Source organism: Kryptolebias marmoratus, linkage group LG5 (assembly GCF_001649575.2).
Source record: "Kryptolebias marmoratus isolate JLee-2015 linkage group LG5, ASM164957v2, whole genome shotgun sequence".
Classification (NCBI taxonomy): Eukaryota; Metazoa; Chordata; class Actinopteri; order Cyprinodontiformes; family Rivulidae; genus Kryptolebias; species Kryptolebias marmoratus.
This window is the reverse complement of record NC_051434.1, coordinates 16,652,398-16,662,733: the sequence shown is the minus strand read 5'-3', so window position 1 is coordinate 16,662,733 and position 10,336 is coordinate 16,652,398.

Genomic DNA, 10,336 nt, shown 5'->3' with positions numbered 1-10,336 from the left:
ACAAATAAAAACGACCATTTCTAGCAGGGTATTCTGGATGTAAAAGACAAACAAAGCCACCACCACGTCCACCCTCGGTTCGTATGTTTGCCGACTTCCGGAAACTGAAAAAAAGGAACGCAGATGTAATTTCTTTAAAGGGTTGTTATGCCGTCAAGGAAAATACTGCTTCAGTGAATACATTTAAATAAAAGAATTTAGTCCGATTTTCATTTTTGATCCAAAATATTTCGACTAGGCAAAAAAGAAAACACGAGTATTTCAAGGGGGGGAAACAGCATCTTGTAAACCGTTGCTTATTCTCTCAAGATGAAGCCTATTAAAAAAAAAAAACATAGAAAAAAAAAAAAAAATTTATTGAGGAGAAAACCCCCGCTCCCACCCAATAATTGCACATAAGAGCACGGATAATAAAACGGCGCCACTGTACAAACACGGTATATTACAGTGAATTTATAGATGCTTCAATGGGAAAAAAAACCTGTTCAGGGACACGGCGAAAGAGCTCAGGAAGACGTGATCTTAGGATGACTTTGTGTTTTAGTTAAAAAAACATTTCGCTAGTTTACTCTCGTCATCATAAGAACGTAAGAGGCCTATTCAGAGCGTCTCTGGTGTTCGGTTCCCGTCTCCAGCTCAAAAATGAGAGTATAAAACACACAAAGTCAGAAATGTCAGGCTAAAGGTATAATCTTGTTTTCTTAACCCATTTAATTGGAAGGAAATGGATGTGCACTTTAGAGTAAAGGGGGAAACGTGAGGACATCGCTCCCTGTCTGGGTGTGTACCGGTGTTTGGCAGAAGCCCCCCCCCTCCTCCTTTTAGATGGGTGTGTGTGTAAAAAGGAAATGGATGCTTGGCAAACACTCAGCCAGCAACTTTATCGCCGCCGCTCTCAGAGCTGACCACCGCATCTTCCTTAATAATGGACAGAGCCGCTTCTATTTGTGCACTCAGCAGCAGCACCTCCAGCACGTCGCTCCGGATGGTGTTCAGGCCCGAAATAAAGAAGCTTCAATCAGGAGGGGGGGGCGCTGTGCATTTGTGTTAACGCCGCTGTTTATCTGATTCAGAGGGAATAATAAAGACGCGTCGCGTACAAAAAGAAAAACCAAAAAAAAGGATCTCTGTGAGCTTTTAGCCAGCGAGAGGTGGTGGTGGTTAACAGAGGTTACTGTTTGACTCGAGTGGAGACGGGTGGAGATGGAGGGGAGGGCAGGAAGTTCTCCACAGCGAAAGCTTTTCGCCCGCCTGGCTTCCAGCCCGAGCGCAGACAACAGACGTCGTCATTTTCCCAACTCAATTTGCGGACGCATTAGGAGATGCTGAGACGCGCCCATCCCCGCTCAAATGCAATCAGCGCGCCTCTGTGTTTTAAGAGGAAACTGACGGTGCCGTCGTTATCGACTTGTGTTTCGCCTGAGCCTCGCCCCGCTCCCACGCAGACCCGAACCACTCGAAACGAACGCAGCTGCGGTGCGGCTTCCAAAACTGAAACGAACTTGATAAAGCATTCTGGAGCCAAACGTATGCGAGGACTGTTTTAATTAGTTTAATTCAAGATCATGCAGCCGATCAAATGGGCTTTCTGTTAGCCAGCTACTGAAATTGTTACAGATGAGGTTTGTTAAAAACCTAGTTTAAAATGAGTATAAATAGATACTAAATTTATTAAAAATAAGCACTGGCTGATAAAGCATTTGATATTATTGATTTATAGGTTTACCATTTCTGTTTTGTTCCCACAGAATCATTTCCTCTGTCCAGCCGAGACGCAGTTTAACGTATGTTTTGTTGTTAAATTGATCTTATATGCTCTCATAGGCAGGTTTTAAAAGCTCTTTGTTTGTTTTTTGTTTTTTTAAAGCCTGGTAATATTGTGAAAAAGAGAGGAAAAAAAAGAAAGAAAATGCCTCCACTTTCCTTCTCCGTGTAACACATTTTACAGCTTTCAGCCTCACAATAGTTTTCTAAGTGCACTTAAGGGAATAATTCAGGACAAAGTCAGCTTGAGAGGCACATCACACCCCGGTTCCTTGCAGGTTCTGCCGGTAATCCTGCGGCGGCCGCGTCCCGTTTGACCCCTCTGCTGAACTTCTGACCGATGGAGAGCCGGGATAAGAATTGAAGAGGGAAGCTGGGTGCGAGACAAAGGATGGGGGGTTGGGAATGGCAGGAATGAGGAGGATGAGATGGGGAAAGAGGTGGTTTTTTTTTTTTTTTTTTTTTTAAATGAATCCGCTATCGGAAAACGCGACGCCACTGGGAAAAGGTGGTATCCACGGGCTCCGATCTTATCTGNGAGTTTTTAGCACAATTCTTTTTCAGCTTTTCTCTCTCTCCTTCTTTGTACCTTCCTCTCTCACTCACTTCCTCTCAGAGGTTCATTCCCCTCATGCTAATGGACAACTACCCGCAACCCCCCTCCCTCCATGTCTATCTAATCAAAAATCAATTAAAAACACCTCGCCGCCAAGTCTCCAGAGCCAAGCCTTGGTCGAGGGTGGAATAGAAACGATTCCCGCACCTCTTTCTCTCCCTTTCACAATCTCTCGTCTCTCTTACTCGCTTCCTCTCCCTCCCTCCTCCACCTATGGTCTCCCGATCTCTCCCCCAAAGCTCCGCCCTCCTGTCTACTGGAAGTTGGCAACATGATTTACGAGAACGGAGAACTTAATTTATATATTTTTTTCCTCTTGCATCCTCTCATTTATTTATTAGATTTTTCTCCCAGCCGCCTCTTCCTGTCTCTGGTGTGGAGGGGAGGAGGAGGAGGAGGAGGAGGAGGAGGAGGAGGGGGGTCCTCTCTCTGAGCATGTGGACGTTATCTCGAATCGAGGGGCCGGCTGCCATAGCAACCATATGATGAGGCAGGCAGGGCTATTTAAAGGAATTCAGCTGCTGCTCCTATTCCCTGTCAGCTTCACACCAGTCCGGTGAAAGACAAAAGACGTCCGCGTGACTTCGCCGCCAATTCACAAGCCTTATCTTTCCCACGGAGCGTCTGACTGAATGTTGTTTTATTTTTATTTTTTTTAACTTTCGTTTTTGTCCTCCCGCTTCTGAGAACCCTCTCATGCGTGCGCGCCGTTGACAAGCACCCCCTCCCCACCACCACCACCACCACCCAATCCCTCGTTGCCAATCAAAGAAATCGCGTTTAATCGAGGCGCTTCTACTTATTTTTTTTTTTTAATGAGCAACGACGGTAAAAAAAAACCAAAACGCTCGTCTTTTGTCTTGTCTCGCAGAGAACGAGCTGCTCACGCTTTAAAGCCATTTACATAAAATGAAGATTGTTGCACGAACACAAAAGAGACACATGTCGGGAGGGAGGAGTGGGGAAATATTGCTGATGCCTGCTGCCAATAGCGGATATCTTACAGTGATTTGTTTATGCTTGAATTATCCTCTGCCAAACGTCTGGAATTATTCCTGTTAATGAAACCTATGTTGTTGTTTTTTCTCCAGAGAGGTATTTCTCAGTGGACAGCCAGACTCGAGGCAGAACCTGCGAGACGTAGAATGACTGTCGCGCTCCTCCTCCTCCTCCTCGTGTCAGAATAAATAAGAGCGCAGTCGCTTACGAACACTCCTTTACTTCGTATCGTAACCGTGTCCATCAGGATTTCAGACGTGTACGAGTACAGGTAAGATCAACCTGTTTTAGGTCAGGATTTGCTTAAAACTTGAAAAGTTTTCATTCAGTTGTTCATTTTACAGCTTCCAAACCAGAATTGACCTCAGCAGAGCCTGCAGGGGCTGGCTTTTAATGCAGAAAATAAACGAGTGAATGAACGGATAAATAATATACAGTAATAATATTAATAACTAAAGGTTAAGGCCTAATTAATCTATTTTGTACAATATGTTATCTAATATTAAACATATTTAATTTTCCTGCAAAACTCGTGCAAATGACTGAGGACTGACGAGCTGATTCTGACCCTGATTGGAAGGATTTGTGTGCTTTTAACAACATATCTGATTTTTCCTGTTACTAGAACTTAATTTGAGCCTGAGAGGGTTAATGATGGCAAATGTTTGAAAGAAACAGGAAGTTTTTGGTTTTAAAGACATTTCACTTCTCATTCAAGGAGCTTTCTCGAGTCGAGCTGAGACGTCGCTCTGTTCGTGCGAGCTGAACTCCCATGCAAATCACCCTCCTTCCCCTCCTGAGGGCAGTTAGTTGTGTTTTTTTTGTTTTTTCCACGTGCAAGAATTGGGGTGTTGGCCACTTGACGGATGTGGCTTCCTTCCTTCGTGAAACCTCTCCCTGAAATGGCCGCGCAGACCAGTCCGTCTTCCCGCCGCCTCTGGCCGTTCGTAAAACCCAGATGGAGCCGGACGCGTCCCGCACGGGCGTGAGCTTTCAGAAATGAAGCGAGCGCCGCGGGACCAAAAAGAGTTGCGCTCCACATCTCAACTCGGCCGCATTGACTTGGAGCTCAACGCATTAAACGCGTGATGGAAAACACGATGATGCAACTCAGCTTAGAGATTCTCTTTGCGGTTAACTTCTTTTTTAAAACTAAAAGCAAAGTTGCTGTTCGTCATCTTCCGTTGTTGTTGTTCAACCTCCGGGCCGGCTGGTTGCACAAGACCACATGTCGTCACTTCGTCACATTATTGAGCCTCAGAGCCGGCTTACCTTTTCACACGTCCACCGTTTCGGCTCTGGTCCCACCTCGCTCCGCGGCACAAAGGAGGCTCGGTCCATTCAGAAACCACATCAAGAAGCTAGAAGGCGTCTAAGTCCCGGCTTGTTTTGTGAAAAAAAAAAAAAAAAATCCTAAAGGCTAACCTCAGGCTGGCTTGGAACGTCGCACTTTTCGGTTCGAACTGACAAAGCTCTTCAGATACGGAGCATAATGTCCCAAAACAAGACAAGGAGTCTCCTGATTTTAAAAGTCTTAGGATAGTTAAGTCCCGACTGCGAATCCACGGCAACATATTAACCTGAAAACTGCAGCTGTAGTGAATTTGTGCCCCGTGAGACGGTGACCACCATCTTAAACCTCGGCACATCACCACCACATTTAAACACACCGACTCAACAAACTTTATCACACGTGACGACTGTTAATCTCACAAATCAGGAGTTTTAAAGTAAAAACTCCAAACATTCCTTTAACTTGGGGTTCATTTTGTGTAGTTTTTGTGACACGTTGTTAATAGCTGGACTGGACGTGGACGACTCCCGCCTGTCCCAGAACAAACCCGAACCCCCAGCTTGCTTTCCTCAGCCAAACGGGATAAAATGAAAACGTTCAACAGTTTATCGGGCTCCGCTCCACTGATGGGCTCATTACTGCGAGAGGTGATTCTCCCTCCGCCATAAAATGCCTTTTATTAATCGTGCTGGTATTCTGCATTTCAACCTGAAGTGCACAATAATTGGCGGAGCCGCCTCTTTTTCTTTTTATCGCTCGGCCGGGCCTGGCGTGCCGTTCTAGTGCCTGAGAGAGCAGTCGGAAAGATTTAAAGAGCTTCACAGAAGCAAAGATTATAAGTGACCGCTCTCGTAACGTTCCCTCTGCTCTTCACTGTGCTCTTTATCTCCTTTTAATCCCAACTCATTTCATATGCTAAGTAAAAGCTTATATCCCTCTTCACTGTACATCCACACACGCTCCTCGTTGCCCTGGTGTGATTATAAAATTAGCATAAAGGCTGTCTTTTTAAATAAAAATAAAAAAACCTGTAAAGAGCTGAAGCAGGGGGCTGTGGGTGGTCTAATGCCTGGCAGGTGTAGAGAGGTGGGGCATGAAGTCCCAGAGTCTCTCTTGTCTGTAATGTCGCCGAACTTCCTTCCTGTCTGTGCTTCTCTTCTCCTTTTTTTTTTTTTCAGGTTCTCATTTGCATGTTTTCTTTTTTGTTGTTGTTTTTTTTTTCACAGCAGCCACAGATGTAGCACAGATCGGAGAGAGACGAAGGAGGCAGAGCTGACTCCGAACCCCCCCCCCCAGGAGAGGAAGCTGCGCTTGCCTCCTCCCGCCATCAGAGCGCCATCTGCAGACTCGGTGGGGCGGGGCAGCTGGTGTTGTGAATCAGGCCGCCACAGTCCACGGACCGGCTACTTCCCAACACCAGGGTCTCACCACCACTCCAACTCGTCCTCCACACGGCCTCTGCGCTTTCTTACACCTCTATAAAGTCCTCTTTTGTTTATCGTCTTATTTTTCTGCTGTATGTGTGTATATGATGATTCAGACAAAACACAACCAAAGTTTAAAATAAATTTAGAAACTAAATAGTTAACTGTATTTATTACAGGACATAAATAAATATTGTGGATTTCAAATCTTGCATTCCGTGTCTTTTTTTCTCAACTCAAAGTATTCACGTGTGGTCTAAAAATGTTTTCAAGACAAAACATTAAGAACTACACAGCTCAGTAATTAATGAGATGCCACACAGCTCCACATTAGGGTCTCCAAACATTCAGTTTTTACGCTCTTCATATTAAAGGGCCATTATGTGCATTTGTCAGTCTGTTTTTAAAAAATAGGCATTTATGGTTTTATACATAGGCATGACAAGCAGGCTATCTACCCCCACCCACACATAACAAACTTTGACATTGTGTAATTTCTGCTTGTATCTACGGAAACACATTAAACTCATCTTCCCCTGCAGACGTAGAAAGGTTCATTATGTGGAAGAGGGTTCCTTCAGCTCCTGTTAGTCTGAGAAGATCGGGGCTTTTAACCCAGTTGCTCCTTCCAGTTTGAAATCAGTCTCCTTCTCAAGGAAAGGGGATCTGCTCAGGACGGCTCCCTCTGGAGATTTTCTGGAGGGGTCTACCTCCCCCCCGGGAACACCTTGGGATCCCCCAGGAGGAGCTGGAGGGCGACTCTGGGGGGCATCCCTCCTGGATCTGTTGCCTCTGCAGAAGGCATCGGATGGATTTAGCAGAACTTCCTATTCGGTTGCTTTGTCTGAGACAATTCACATTCACGCTTCTGCACATAAACATTCTTGTCAATAAATACATTTATAAAACAATGAAGGAAAACAGGCGCAGAATGACAACAAAGCAGATATTTCTGTTTAGTGAGACCTGCTGAGATCTCAGCTAATATTTGCTTAACATTTATGTTCGTTTTTACAACCATTTTGTGTCTTGTTTGCTTGTTTATAACTTAAGACATTCTGCGTCTCTGGGTTGTTGTAAATATATTATTTTTGTATCTTTTGCTGTTGTCCTATTACATTATTTAATGTGTTTTTTGTAATTTAGTCCTCCCAAACTGGCCATATTTTGACACATATCCATTTTTAAAGTTTTTAAGTCCTTTATGTTCCATTTTGGTGGATGCTAGTTTGTATTTTGTTGTCTCTTTTCCAGTCTCAAACTGGGATTCCTGCTTTTCTTTTGGGCTAAGATCCTAACACCTTTGTTGATGAGGTCCAATCAGGATACAGCCTAATGCTATTATTTTCCTAAGTGGGCAACATATTTTATTCATTTTTTTATTCGTTCTGTACAGATTAAAAATAAGTTTGTGTAGAATGAATAAAAGAAGCAGTTCTGTATAACTTATTCTTTTGTTATGGGGGGGGGGGGGCGACTTAAAAAAAAATCTAAACACCTCAATGCAACATAAATTACTATATTTCTACAGTAGATCAGTGGTTCTCAAACCTTCTGGGCCCCTAAATAACAACGACGAAGACTAACAACCCTATAAATCCATGGTTGAACTAAAACATGGGTAAAAAAGTAAACAAACAAGGGTATAATGACGACACAAGTAGCTTAAATTCATACCAGTTTTCCATTCATAACTATTGTTTTGATCTTTTTTAAAAACAATTATACTAAAGATATGCAACTGGGAATGATTTTTAAATTTTGTTTGATTTCAGGAGATCATCTCAGGATCCCCAACTTGTTTTGTGACCCACAATGTGTTCCCGATCTGAACTTTGGGAACCCCTGCAGTATAGAATACAAATAACTTCATAACGTGTTTCATCTGAATTTTAAAGGACAAGTAAATGTGGCTTTTTACACATTTTATTTCTCTTTAAAATCTTTAAAAAGTCTCTTTCAGTCAGTGTTGCCAGATGTACGATAATTATCGTATTTTAATGATAGATTTAGGGCCTACGAGATATACAATAAATAGTTGCTTTTTTTTATTAAAAAAGCCCAAATATATTATAGTTATAATCATATAGTTATCATAAAAATCTGATTATATATTTTATTTTATATTTATATAGTTATTCCCCCACGATAATCTTAAAGCTACAGTACGATATTTCGTCATTTTCTATCTGGCAACCTTGTTTACAGTAGTGAGCCACTCAGCGTCCTGGTAGCTGTTACGCATGCGCAGTGCTCCAAGTCAGCGCACCTTAGCTGAGTGATTAATTAAGCCTGAGCGGCAGGGAGTGAGCAAATTGAAACTTCAGTTTAAGTTTTATTTATTTATTTTTTTCATATGGCAACACGGGTTTGTAGACGTGTGCTTAGTCGCAGTTGCAGATGTTAACATGTTGCCAACTTCTAACCGGGTCAAACTGAACCGAGCCGCGCTAAAGGACGGCGCTGGGCTCAAGCTAGCACCGCAGAGGCGTCGACCTGCGGAGCCCGAGATTAGGGCGCCCGCAAAGTCTCCGAAACAGAAGAAAAACTTAGTTTCTGAGCTCGTATCAGATGTTGACGCCGCCTCAGGCTCCGGTGACAGCAACGAATCATGTCGGACCGTTTCAATCCGCCGAAGGCAGCCGGAAAACGGGATGGGTGCACCTGGTGACGTCCTCGCTGGCGGAAGGCTGGGGGAGAATCGCGCCGCCGCGCAGACAGCAGAGAGGCATGACCTCCGGTTCTGCCCAGGAGGCGACATGGAGCGTAAACGGAGCGGCCCGAACACCAGAGGCAAGTATGAGCGGAGCAAACCAAACACTAGAAGCAGGAGGAGGCGGCGTGGCCTTGGGTTCAGCCTCCTTCGGTGCGTAGTCTGCGCTGGGCCGGAGGTCCGAGTCCCCGGTATGTCCAATCGGATGAAACTGACCCCAGAAACGTGGTTCGAGTGGTTAGAGCAGGGAAAGCTGGTTTTGTTGGAGGCAGAGACGGGCGGAGCTCAGGGGGGTCCGCTGCGCCTCTGTCCGGAACACCGTCAGAGCTCGGCCCAACTTCATGTAAGGTACACTGTAGGCGTCAGGGGGGAGTTCAGCCACGATTAAACTCTTGCTTTTTTGTTGTTGTGGTTAAAATGTGCTCCAAGTAATATTTTTAGTCTGTAATGTATTTGGTAGGTGAAGCTGTTGAAGCCAAACCTTTTAGTTTTCCTGCAAAGTTTGTTGAAACTCGTGATGCTAATATGCTAAGCTAACGGCGGGACAACCTTCCGGGCCAAGCGGGCTAAAGGTTTCATTTTAGAAAGTGTCATCTGTGTTTCTTCTTTTAAATTCTCACCAAGAACAATGTTAAGGTATTTGCGTATTTATTACATGCGGAAGATTGACATAAAACATTAGCTAGCAGGCCGCTAGCAGCAGTTAACTTTAACTTTTGCACTTATGGCAGGCCGTTGTTACATATAATCAACCCACACTTACCCACACTTACCCACCAATAATCACGTTTCTCCTGTCACAGTGACATTAATGCTTTTTAGAACTGAGATCAGATATCTCCTACTGAAAACACTTATTTCAAGTTCGCCACAAATAAGACTGTATTAGGGAAAACTACCATATATTTATAAAAACAACATTAAAAGTTCAAGTGGTTGTTTTAGGATTTAATGATTATCTATGCAGATATCGACAATTCAGTTATTCATAACCAAGGAGAACATCGTGGATATACAGACAGGCTTTCTTCCTTTCCACATTTAACATTTTGGACATCATTCCTGTTACGATGATCGATGTTGCTTTTTCTCATTCGTGTGTTTTGGACTCTCAGCTCCAGATATCCATGTACTTCTGTCCCTGTTTTAATATGATTATTTCACTCGTCTGAAGTTTTCATGCCTCATACATGCCCCATTCCGTTGTTGATAAGTCATAGCTTGCATTTCAACCGTTTTGTCTTTAAATGTCGTCCCATCAGGTTCAGGCGTGTAAATACTTGTCGGTCAGTAAAACGATTCCTGAAGTTTCAAATCATTCTTTCCTGGACAATGGATGGGCTGCACTATGGTCGTTTTCTCTGGGTGCTCCGGTTTTCCTGCCACTGTCCAAAATTGTGCACATTAGGTTACTGGCGACTCTGAATTGTAAATGGGTGTTGAGTGTGTGCATGAACGAACTAGTGACCTGGCTGGAGTGGTCACATTTGGTCATCGGTGTGAGTTATAGTTGGACCGGGATTTGG